The 11,315-nt window shown below is 40.1% G+C and overlaps 1 non-coding gene and 1 pseudogene across 1 annotated transcript; one reads left to right on the top strand and one right to left on the bottom strand.

Annotated features, from left to right (window-relative positions):
• Positions 1 to 3,817: 3,817 nt before the first annotated feature.
• LOC133896528 (small nucleolar RNA Z247) lies at positions 3,818 to 3,956 on the bottom strand. Its single transcript, XR_009905781.1, has one exon. It is a non-coding gene; the product is annotated as a small nucleolar RNA Z247 (small nucleolar RNA).
• A 4,104-nt stretch (positions 3,957 to 8,060) lies between these two features.
• LOC133896291 (uncharacterized) lies at positions 8,061 to 10,774 on the top strand (annotated as a pseudogene).
• Positions 10,775 to 11,315: the final 541 nt, after the last annotated feature.

Genomic DNA, 11,315 nt, shown 5'->3' with positions numbered 1-11,315 from the left:
TTATAATAGAACATGTACAATAGCTATGGACATGTGATCCGATATTGCAGATCAAGTCCTACACAATCGCTAACTGCTCTTACAGAACTGGTCCTCTAACTAACAGCTAAAAACTCTGCAGACTTGACTGATAATAGTGCCATATGTCAATACAACACAAAAGACATGAAAACACATTACAATTCTAACAGACCCCCTCAATTACAACATCAATTCTTTAGGTTGAGATTGTAGCAAATATGACTAAACGGAGCACGGGTCCTTTATTAATATGTCTGCAATTTGATCTTTTGATGAAATGAACCGGACCTCCATCGCCTTACAAGCAACCTATTCACAAACAAAATGAAAATCCACCTCAATATGCTTTGTGCGAGCATGAAACATGGGATTTGAGGTGAGATAGGTTGCTCTAAGGTTATCACACCACAATATCGGTGTAGTGTGATGAACTATCCCCAACTCTTTTTAATAGCGATTGAATCCAAATCAATTTTGCCATCACAATGGCAATGGCTTTATATTTATCCTTAGTGTTAGACCTAGAAATGGTTGCTTCCTTGGGAGAGCTCCATAAAACCAGATTTGATCCCAACAATATTAAAAATCCATTAGTTGACCTCTGATCGTTAGGACACCCGGTCCAATCAGCATCTGAAAATGCACTGAGATTGTGGTCGTGTGACTTATGAATGTCCAAGCCTTGATTAAGTGTACCCTTGACATATCTAAGTATTCGCTTTACGATTGCCCAATGTTTATCAGTTGGTGACTGAATGTACTGACACACTCGATTGATTGCGAAGGAGAGGTCTGATCTTGTTACTGTCAGATAATGTAGTCCTCCAACAATGCTTCTGTATTGGAATTGATATGTTCCAATCAATATTTATCCTTATTCTCTTGAGAGCTTATCAGTTGCTGCCATAGGAGTAGAGATTGATCTACACTTCTCCATGTTAGCCCTTTTGAGCGAATCTTGTGCATACCTTCTCTGTGACAGAAATACTCACTACTTGGTTGGCACAACTTCAATGCCCAGGAAATACTCCAATTTTCCATCCTTGACAGCAAATGATTTATTCTTTTCTCATATTAATTTATCAGCAACATTTGGTGTAGAGCTCAGAATGATTATGGCATCAACATAAATTAACATATACATTGTGAGATGCCATAATCATTCTGATGCATCAGCTTGAGAAGACCTGAAACCTAGATTCTGCAATTTAGATGATAGACTTGAGTGTCAGGCTCTAAGAGCTTGCTTCGGTCCATAAATTGCCTTGTTCAACTTATAGATATAATTAGATGGAGCTTGAAGATCCTCATATCTAGGTGGTTGATGCATATACACCTTCTCTTGAAGTACTCCATGAAGGAAAGCATTTTGAATATCAATTTGCCTCATTTCCCATCCTTCAGACATTGCAAGTGACACTTGTTGTTGTTGGCTTCACCACTGGACTGTAAGTTTCTTGATAATCAACACTAAACCTGCTTAAATCCTTTTGCAACTAATCATACTTTATATCTATCAATTGAGCCATTAGCCTTTCTTTTGACCTTGAACACCCATTGTTGTTGATGAGATTAGCTCCTTTCACTGGTGGCTTAAGTGATCATGTTTCATTTCTCAGAAGTGCATAAAACTCAACATCCATTGCTTCCTTCTATTCCTTGTGTTGCAATGCTTCAAGATGTGAATTAGGTTCATTAGGAATACTTGTCGATCTGTGAACAATACTTGCAGCTGCATATCTAACAGTACCATCTTTAAACTCCTTTGGCTTCACAATATTGTTCTTAAGCCATGTACACATGGGGTGAGATGGAGGTGCTTCTTTTGCTGTGTTTACCAGATCAACTTCTTCTATTGTTTTAGCTGATTCAACTTCTTCTGCAGTTTTAGACAAATCCATGGGAGAGCCCGCATCATCAAGAACATCTGCTGCACTGACATGGTTAGTTTTTGTTTGCCCATTGTCAGTAGGAGAACTAACTATTGCTAGGCTATTAGGTGGATTGGTGGTTGAGTTATGGATAGGAGTGGCTATTGTCAGATTGGTTTTAGTCAGAAACTGCTCAGAGTATTATGACAGATGTGAGATGGTGGGAAGATTGATTGTGCTGTGAGAATTTTTGGCAGTTTGTGTGAGCTTATTCATCGAAGACAACATCTCTAGAGATGTAAAATCGACTCATGATATGATCAAGGCACTTGTAGACCTTGTGATTGGCACTATAGCCTATAGACACACACATCTTAGATCTAAATTCAACTTTTCTTGAGTTGTATGCCCTTAAGTTGGGCCAGTAAGCACACCCAAAAACTCTTAACTGTCTGTAATCAGGTTGTTTGCCAAGAAGACGTATAGAGGAGTATCATTGTTGGTTACACAGTTGTGCATTCTATTGATGAGATAACATGCAGAATGAAAGGCCTCATCCCAGAACCATATGGGCATTAGAGACTGAGCTAGAAGAGAGATGTCGGTTTCAACTATATGTATATGTGTTCATTCGACTAAGCCATTCTATTGATGGGTGTGAGGGTAGGAAATCTGATGAACAGTGCCTACCCAATTGAAGAACCAGTGTAAACGATGGTACGCCCCCCCCCCCCCAAAATCAAATTGAACGGCTATAATTTTCCTTCCTAATAGTCGCTTAACATGATTCTAAAACTGAAGAAAAAATGGATTCTACATCAGATTTGTGTTTGAGGAAATTCATCCAAGTGAAGCGATTGTAATCATCCACAAAACTGACAGAATAGCTAAAATCGTTAACAGAAGTTCAAGCTGGCCTCCAAACATCGGTGTGGACAAGCTCTAAATGACATGATGACACATGTGAGGAAGGATTGAAAGACAATTCCTGAGCCTTGGCTTGTTGACACGCATCACAAACAGAAGGTTCTTTATTTGAATTTACAAAAAGCTTATTCTTATCTAAATCTGACAAACTATAGTGGAAGATGGATGCCCAAGCTAGTGATGCCAAAGTCCATGTGAGACTTTGGCTGAGAGAAGAGTTTGATTGGAGCTATTATTGGAGATGTAGTAGAGTCCATATTGGCATCGTCCTTCAAGAAGAATTGTCTTTGTGATTTGATCATTAACAAGAAACCGAGTGGGATGAAACTCAACAAAAACACAATTATTAGAAATCAATTTGTGAATGGAAAGAACGTGTCGGTTGATCTTAGGTACATGAAGGATATTGTTCAGAATTAGAGAACCATATGGACCAGCAATAGAAGAATTCCCTACATGGGGCAATGGAAAAACCTACACAATTGGCAACTTGGACGTGATCGTTGCCGGTGTGTTGTTCCTTCATCATCAAGCACTCGAGGTCGTGTGTAATGTGGTCGGTGGTGCTAGTATCTAGATACCAGTTGGCGTCAGATAGTAGTTGTTGGTGACGGCTGCAACTACCTTGTTGCTGTTGCTGGCTTGATAATTGTGATTGAAGCGATGATAGCAACTCAGGGTGTCGTGTCCTTCACGGTGGCACAACTGACAGACAGTTTGTTGGCCGCCTTGATTGGATCTACCATCACCACCATGGCCACACACCATTGTCGCCGCCATTGCCACCGTTGCCGCGCTCACAGCCATGGCCATTGCGACCTCCTCCTCATCCTTGGCTTCGGTTCACTTGGTTGGCCGAAGTGAATTGAAGAGTTGAATTGTTGTGCTCGAGTCTTTGTTCAAAGTCGAGAATATTAGCATAGACATCGCTCACTGTCATTGAGTCAGCGCGAGTGGTGATACTTGTCACCAGGGGGTCAAATTCAGCTCAAGTCTTTGTTCAAAGTCGAGAATATGAGCATAGACATCGCTCACTATCATTGAGTCAGCGCGAGTGGTGATACTTGTCACCAGGGGGTCAAATTTAGACCCAAGATCTTGTAACATATACGAGATCATTTCATCATCTTACAAGGGCTTGTCGACAGCTGCGAGCGTGTCAGCGAGACTCTTCACCTTGCAAAAATAATTGGCAACGTTGAGCTCTTTCTTTTGGATGGTTACCAATTCCATGCGAATTTGCATGACTCTTGCTCTTGAATTCGACACGAAGGTCTTCTCGATGGCGCACCAGAGCTCTTTGGCCGTCAAGCAGCCGACAACTTGTGCGAGCACTTCCTCAGTGAGAGAGGAGAGGATAGCGCTCACAACCAATTGATCTTGCTAGAACCAGACGGCCTACTCCGGATTGATAGAGATGCGTGGACCACCTTCGCCATCTTGCATGATTGTGGGATTTGGACAAGCGGTTGTGCCATCAATGTACCCCATGAGGTGTTGGCTCCACAGATATAGGAAGAGTTGTGTCCACTGCAGATAATTATCTCTCGAGAGCTTCATAGTGATTAGATGATTGAAGGCTGGTGTGGGTTAGAGACCACTTTGGGTGGAGCCAGTGGTGGTGATGACGCTGGAGTTGGACATGGATGAATTCCTCTAGGTATTGGCCAAAATGAGGGAGAGAACAGTGGAGATTCAGAGTAATTAGATCATGACTTTGGATACCATGAAAGAATTTCAAAGGACAATCAAATGGCCAAGCACATCGATCCTCATTAGATCGGGTTCCATTTATAATATAACATGTACAATAGCTATGGATTTGTGATCCGATATTGCAGGTCTAGTCCTACACGATCGCTACATGATTTTACAGACCGGTCCTCTAATTAACAGCTAAAAACTCTGCAGACTTGACCAACAATAGTGCCATCCGGCAATACAACACAAAAGACTTGAAAACACATTACAATTCTAACATAAGCTCGTTTGCATAAAGTGTCACGGACGATTTTTTTTATATAAAAAAAATTATCTGTGTGACCCTTTCCCCCTAAGAAACTATTTTGCTTCCTGGCTGCCTGCATGATATGGCATACACCATACTTCATGATATACATAAAAACATCACAATATATACATATCACAAATAAGAACATCACATAGATATATAACACATAAGAACACATTATTCTATATACACCATCTCAACAGCACATATTGTTCAAAACATAAACCTAGTTATACACAATCTCTAATTGTATATCGTACGGTCTTCCAGAAGGATGAGATAATTGACATCATTGATGCCATCTTCGAAAAGTATGAGATGATTGACATTATTGACCACACCGTCTTCCAGAAGAATGAGATGACTGACATCATTAAAACAGTGTCTTCTATAAGGATGAGATGATTGACATCATCTCAGCTGCCTACGTTTCACCACAATGTCAACCCAAGCATCAACTTCAATCATCATCTCGCTATCATCCAGATTAGGCTCCATCCTGGCTAACTCAGTCATGTGCCATAACCAAACCGCATTGCTGCCAAATGGTCAGTCCTTGTTAAGTAAGAGATGATGGTTCAAACCAGTCTTACAGTTCTAAAAAATGTCTCCATTGTAACGAACATCAATAGAGAAATTCCATCTGGAATAACAGACAATAGAACACGATTCAAATCAAACATTAGATTCACGATGGTGCCCTTCACATTAGCGAAGAACACATATTCCACACGATCAAAATCGACACCAAGCATCTGGACAGTGGAAGCAGATATATGAATAACCCTATTCTCCCAGTGTTTGATAGTAGTGAACAAAGACATTACCAATCTATGACACATAAACACCACGTTACCCTTAGTATACAGATCGAAGAAAACCCTAATAAAACTACGATGCAAACCCTACTCACCTTATTGCAGGAAAGGGGATTTGGCGACCAGACCTCGAACCTTCGTAGCGGAAACAAAACATAAAAAAACCTTTACGAAAGGGGTTCAGATGGTAACAAGGAGAGCAAGAGAGATAAACTTCTCATCGCTTCAGTGAGGGAAACAAGCGGTTTGTGTTTATGGGGGATAGTAGGAAGCCGAAGAGCGAAGAGTCAAATTTAAAAAAGTATTTGGATCTTTAACTACATATAATTTTTTTAAAAATCCATCTTTTTCTATCATACAGACACAGATAAATCTTATAAGAAATCGTATGTGACAATATCATAGATGAGTTTTTTCTAAACTCCATATATATCTATATTATAGAAACAAATGGATTTATAAAAACCATTTGTGAGTTCTGTCACACTCAAATGGCGGTCATGTTACAGATACGTCTGTCTTAGCAACTGTCTATGGATATTTTATCACTCTCGAGTCTTAAAAAACCGTATATGATACTTCGTCTATTTTTTCTAATTATGTGGTAGTGGCCACATAGCTAAGAAGAATGTGATACCGTTTATTTGAATGTGTGGTTTTTTTTCTACGTAGGACTCTTGCATGGTTTTATATGAAATTCTTATGTAAATTTATGCGAAATTCTTATGTAAATTTATGTGAAATCCTTGTGCTCCATCCATCGATGTGACGATAATAGCCGTATGGCTTAGAATGTGATACCATTTCGAATGTGTGGTCGATTCCTATGTAGGACTTGCATGGTTTTATGTGAAATTCCTCCATATAAGTTGCACAATGTACACCACGTTCGCACTGGGGATCGATGAGTTGACAGCACACTGTGTATATGGTTGGTTGACTGGAAATGAAATGCTATTTTGCAAATCTATTGGCTGACTGGTTGATTAAAAAGTACAACGAATAGAAGTTGTCAAAAAAAAAAAGAGTCAACAGAAAAAATATATGCGTGACACCTTTTATTTGTTCAGTAAGAAAGTACTTCCAACAGCAAGCAAAAGAAATAAAGAAAAGGGTTCAGAATTTACTTTTTTCACTAAAATACCACATATAGTACTGATACAATGTTTACATTTTTAGCGTGTGTTTGGTTCAATGGATATGCAGGGATGTGAGATGGCCATCCCATATTTGCTAGTGTTTGGTTTGAGGGCGAGTAAGGATGGGATGGCCACTGACACCGAATATGCCATAAGATTCGAGGCAGACGGAGCCGCAAAAAATTGGCGGACCACGTGGCCCCCGTCCCTCTGCGCCCCTCGTGAGTCGCACGGCTCGTTGCAGTCACCTTCTTTTTTAGGAATCGAATGGCTCACCTCTCAGTCCTCAGTTCCTCACCTCCTATTCCTTTCTCCCAGAACAGAGGCGGCAGAACAGAGGCGGCGCACACAGGTGGGTGCTAGGGGAACCAGCATGTGGTGACCGGCAACCTCCTCCCTCATCCATCCAGGCAACTCCTCCCTCCTCCCTCTGTCACCTCTACCCTCCTCCGCCCTCGACCCTCCTTTGTCCTCGACCACGTGCATGGGGGGAGGGGCGAAGCCGGTGGCCGAAACTGCATCGGGTGAAGACGAAACCGGAGGCACCCAACGACCTCGTCCCCGCATCCTCCTCCCTCTTCACCTTCGGCTTGCCCCACCACGCTTCACGACCTCAGCAGATCGGCTTGTGCCCAAGGTATGAAACCCTATCTTGATTGTATGGTAAAATCAGGGCTGGGCCTGGGTCAGTTTTAGGACTTCGTGATTTGGCATGCTAGATAGTAGGCCTTGGCAGATTAGGGGGTCAGGAATGTTTTTGCATTGTACTCAAGATTTTGGTGGCTTCCTGTGATCCGTGATGTTGTGTGGAAGGGCGAAGTGCTGCCAGTGTTGATGCGCCTAACGAAACTACCAATTTTTGCACCCAAATTTCCTCTTGTATGTTAGTATACTCTTTTCAGACCATAGAGACCAATGATTTCTTCTGTCCATTGTCATTCTTATAACGATTTATGTCCATTGTCCATTGTCTTCTGCCCAAATTGGTTGTAGAGTGTGGTAAATTTTAGGTGACTATAGACTAATTGATGCATAAACATGGATGGGTTACTTCCTTATTTGTTAAGATTACTTGTAGGGTATAGGTTAAAAATCTATTTTTGTTGTAATCTATATGTAAATGTTTTTTTCATGCATTCTGTATGGGTTACCTCATCATAAATTGGTGCTGAAACGCATCCTGCTATAATGGATTTTTTTCTTGGTTCGTACAACAAAAACTCATGTGTAGCCTAATTGATGTGAACATATGTGATTTGTCTGTGCATTATATATGGACAAGAGGACCAAGCTTTTAATTTATAGTGCTGCAGCACATATGTTGATGTCGATGATGGCCATAGTTATTGAGTCTATAAAAAGAAAAAGGGATGCAAGGAGAGAACCTATTACCTATGGGCCAATAGAAGAAAGAGATAGGATCAGAATTGTGTACCTGAACACAAAAATATGGAGGAATGATACAACTTGTGTAAACATGCTTAGACTTAGTAGAGCATGTTTCTTCCAGTTTTGTACGCTTTTTAGGGATCGTGGGTTGCTTCAAGATACTATTCATGTGTGTGTTGAGTAGCAGATAGCAATGTTTTTAAATACAGTGGGACATAACCTTAGAAATAGGTTAGTTGGTACTAATTTTGATAGATCTGGTGAAACAGTTAGCCGTTATTTCAATAAAGTACTTCATGTTGTTGGTGAGCTACGAGATGAACTTATTAGACCACCTTCATTGGACACTCCAACCAAAATATCAGGGAATCCAAGGTAGGATCCTTATTTTAAGGTGTGAGGTTCAACCCTATTTCATTATGATTTTTTTAGTTATATAAGACTGTATATTCTCTAATCTTTTATGACTTGTATTGAACATAAAATAGGATTGTATTGAAGCTATTGGTGGCACGCATGTACGAGCCTCTGTTTCTAAGGATATGGAGCCTTGCTTTCGTGGTAGGAAGTCTCATGCAACTCAAAATGTAATAGCAGCCATAGATTTTGATCTTCGGTTCACTTATGTCTTGGCTGGTTGTGAGGGGACAGCACATGACGCTCTAGTATTAAGAGATGCTTTAGAAGGTGAAAATGGCCTTCGTGTACCACAAGGTAATAGATTTATTTCGTAGCTCAATTTCTCCATGCCATTTGTTGATATGTAGCAATGTGACCCACTTGTCCATCATTTGTTAGGCAAATTCTACCTAGTTGATGCTGGATATGGAGCCAAACCCGGGTTCTTGCCCCCTTTTTGTGTTGTCTGGTACCATTTGAATGAATGGGGGAATATTCCGGTGCAAAATGAGAAGGAATTGTTCAACCTTAGGCACTCGGCTCTTCGTGTTACGGTAGAGCGTGCGTTTGGGTCACTCAAGAGGAGGTTCAAAATTCTTGATGATGCCATTCCATTCTTCCCATTTCGGACTCAAGTAGACATTATTATAGCTTGTTGCATTGTTCATAACTAGGTTATACAAGATGGGGTTGATGAGCTAATCATACAAGAATCTAATTGGCCAAGTCATAACCATGCTACATCGTCAACTAGGCAAGCAAGTGAACATGCATTTATGGCTAATAGGTAGGGAATTGCAGATCAAATGTGGGAAGACCGTCAAAATCACTATAGAAACTAAATGTAGTTCTACTATGTCTTTGTAGCTTGCTGAAATTTCATTTGTATGGACAAATTGATTGTTGAAATGTATTTGTATGGACTAGTGGGTTGTTGAAATGTATTTGTATGAACAAGTGGATTGTTGAAATGTATTTGTATGAACAAATTGATTGATGAATTTCATTTGTGCCTTGCTGAAATGTATTTGTCAATAAATTTCATGCTGCAATTTCTTTTAATATATGGTAGGAAATAGAGTCTGAGGGACAAGAAGAGCACATTGGGGAACTAGCTGAGGGAAGTGGCCATTTCAAATGGAATTCAATAATGTCTTCTTTCATGCTCTCTGACCTAGCCAATGTGGTGGCCAGTGGCACTAGGACATCATCCGGCTTCAAGAAAGTCCATCTCAATATGTGTGCTAGGGCTGTGAATGATCATTTTAAGACTAAACTTAGTGGAGAGCAGATTAAAAATCATTTGAGAACATGGCAGTGAAAGTATGTAAAGATAAACAAGCTTAGAAAATTGAGTGCTGCTGGTTGGGATGAAGATAATTTTATTATTACTCTTGATCATGAGCACTATACAGACTATGTCAAGGTATCCTTACAACAAATTTTTCTTTGTGCATCAACTCCTTTGTTTTTAGTGATGCATCACTGAAACATGTTACAATCTTTTGTGCTTGTTATATGCTTCGAAAGAGAAACATATGTTGAGGTTTTGCTGTACTAGATTCTTTGTGCAAATGGGTCTTTTTATATTAATAATGTGTCTACATGTTTTGTCTACTAATTGGTCTTATCATTTGTAGGATCACAAATCTGATGCTAAGTACTTGAACAAACCTCTTGAGCACTATGATAACATAGTTACCATCTTTGGGGACACCATGGCTAGAGGATGATATGTAAAGGGGTCAAATGAGGCTCTAGGTACTAAAGATATTGAAACTGAAAATGAAGAGGGTGACAGAAATGGTGTTCCTACCACTCCTGAAGATAATGGGGCATCCTCATTTGCCAACAAGCCCAAAAGAGCCAAGATAATTGAAGGTGAAGAGGAGGGACTGATTGCTGCATTCAAATCTGTTGGTGACAAGTTTACCAATGCTATAGTGAAGGCCGCTACCGCGGATAAGGATGTACCTGAAGATTTATTTGACAACTTGAATAGCCTTCTAGGTTTCAATGAGACACACATATCTTTCTACTATGCTTATCTGGTTGCCAACCCTCACATGGCTAGAGCTTTCAACAAGCTGCCATTCAACCACAAGTTAAATTGGGTTGCTATGTTCATTAGTGATAAGTCTCCTAGATGTTAGACATCCTTTGATTATGTGAGGGTTGTCACCCTACTTTTGGCTTGTACCCATTAAACAATGTACTATGGGTTAATTGCATGCAGACTTGTATGCACACTTTTGACTTGTACCACATAAAACAATGCATTGTGGTCTAATTATATGTGTACAATTATAGACTGCTACTTATGGCATGTGATGTAAAAACCAGTTAGCACTTCAAAGTTGCAAAAACCTTTTGATTTTGTTACAAAAATTAGACGTTCTATTTTCCAGTAATTCACCTCAGGAAGCCATATTTCAGGGCGTGAGATACATGTCTATGTCAATTTCTTTTACATGGTATAGCTGTTACTTTCATACTACTATTATATGTGTTCCTCATTCCATCAATGAGGCAGCACCAAGTTGATCCCAGGTTCCAATGAAGAAATTTGCTTGGCCAATGAAATCTGCTTCAGTGGCCATAATGGAGGTAACCTCACCAACTTTTGAAAGAGGTACTCATATCCAGCTTGTTCATCCCCATCCATCCATCCAAACAAAAAATAAGATCATCCCAGCCACCATTTATCCCTCTAACCAAACAAAAAATTAGCTCGTCCCAT

Source organism: Phragmites australis, chromosome 16, assembly GCF_958298935.1.
Source record: "Phragmites australis chromosome 16, lpPhrAust1.1, whole genome shotgun sequence".
Taxonomy (NCBI): domain Eukaryota; kingdom Viridiplantae; phylum Streptophyta; class Magnoliopsida; order Poales; family Poaceae; genus Phragmites; species Phragmites australis.
Note: the sequence above shows the minus strand (reverse complement) of the source record. Positions and strands in the feature narration are given on the sequence as shown.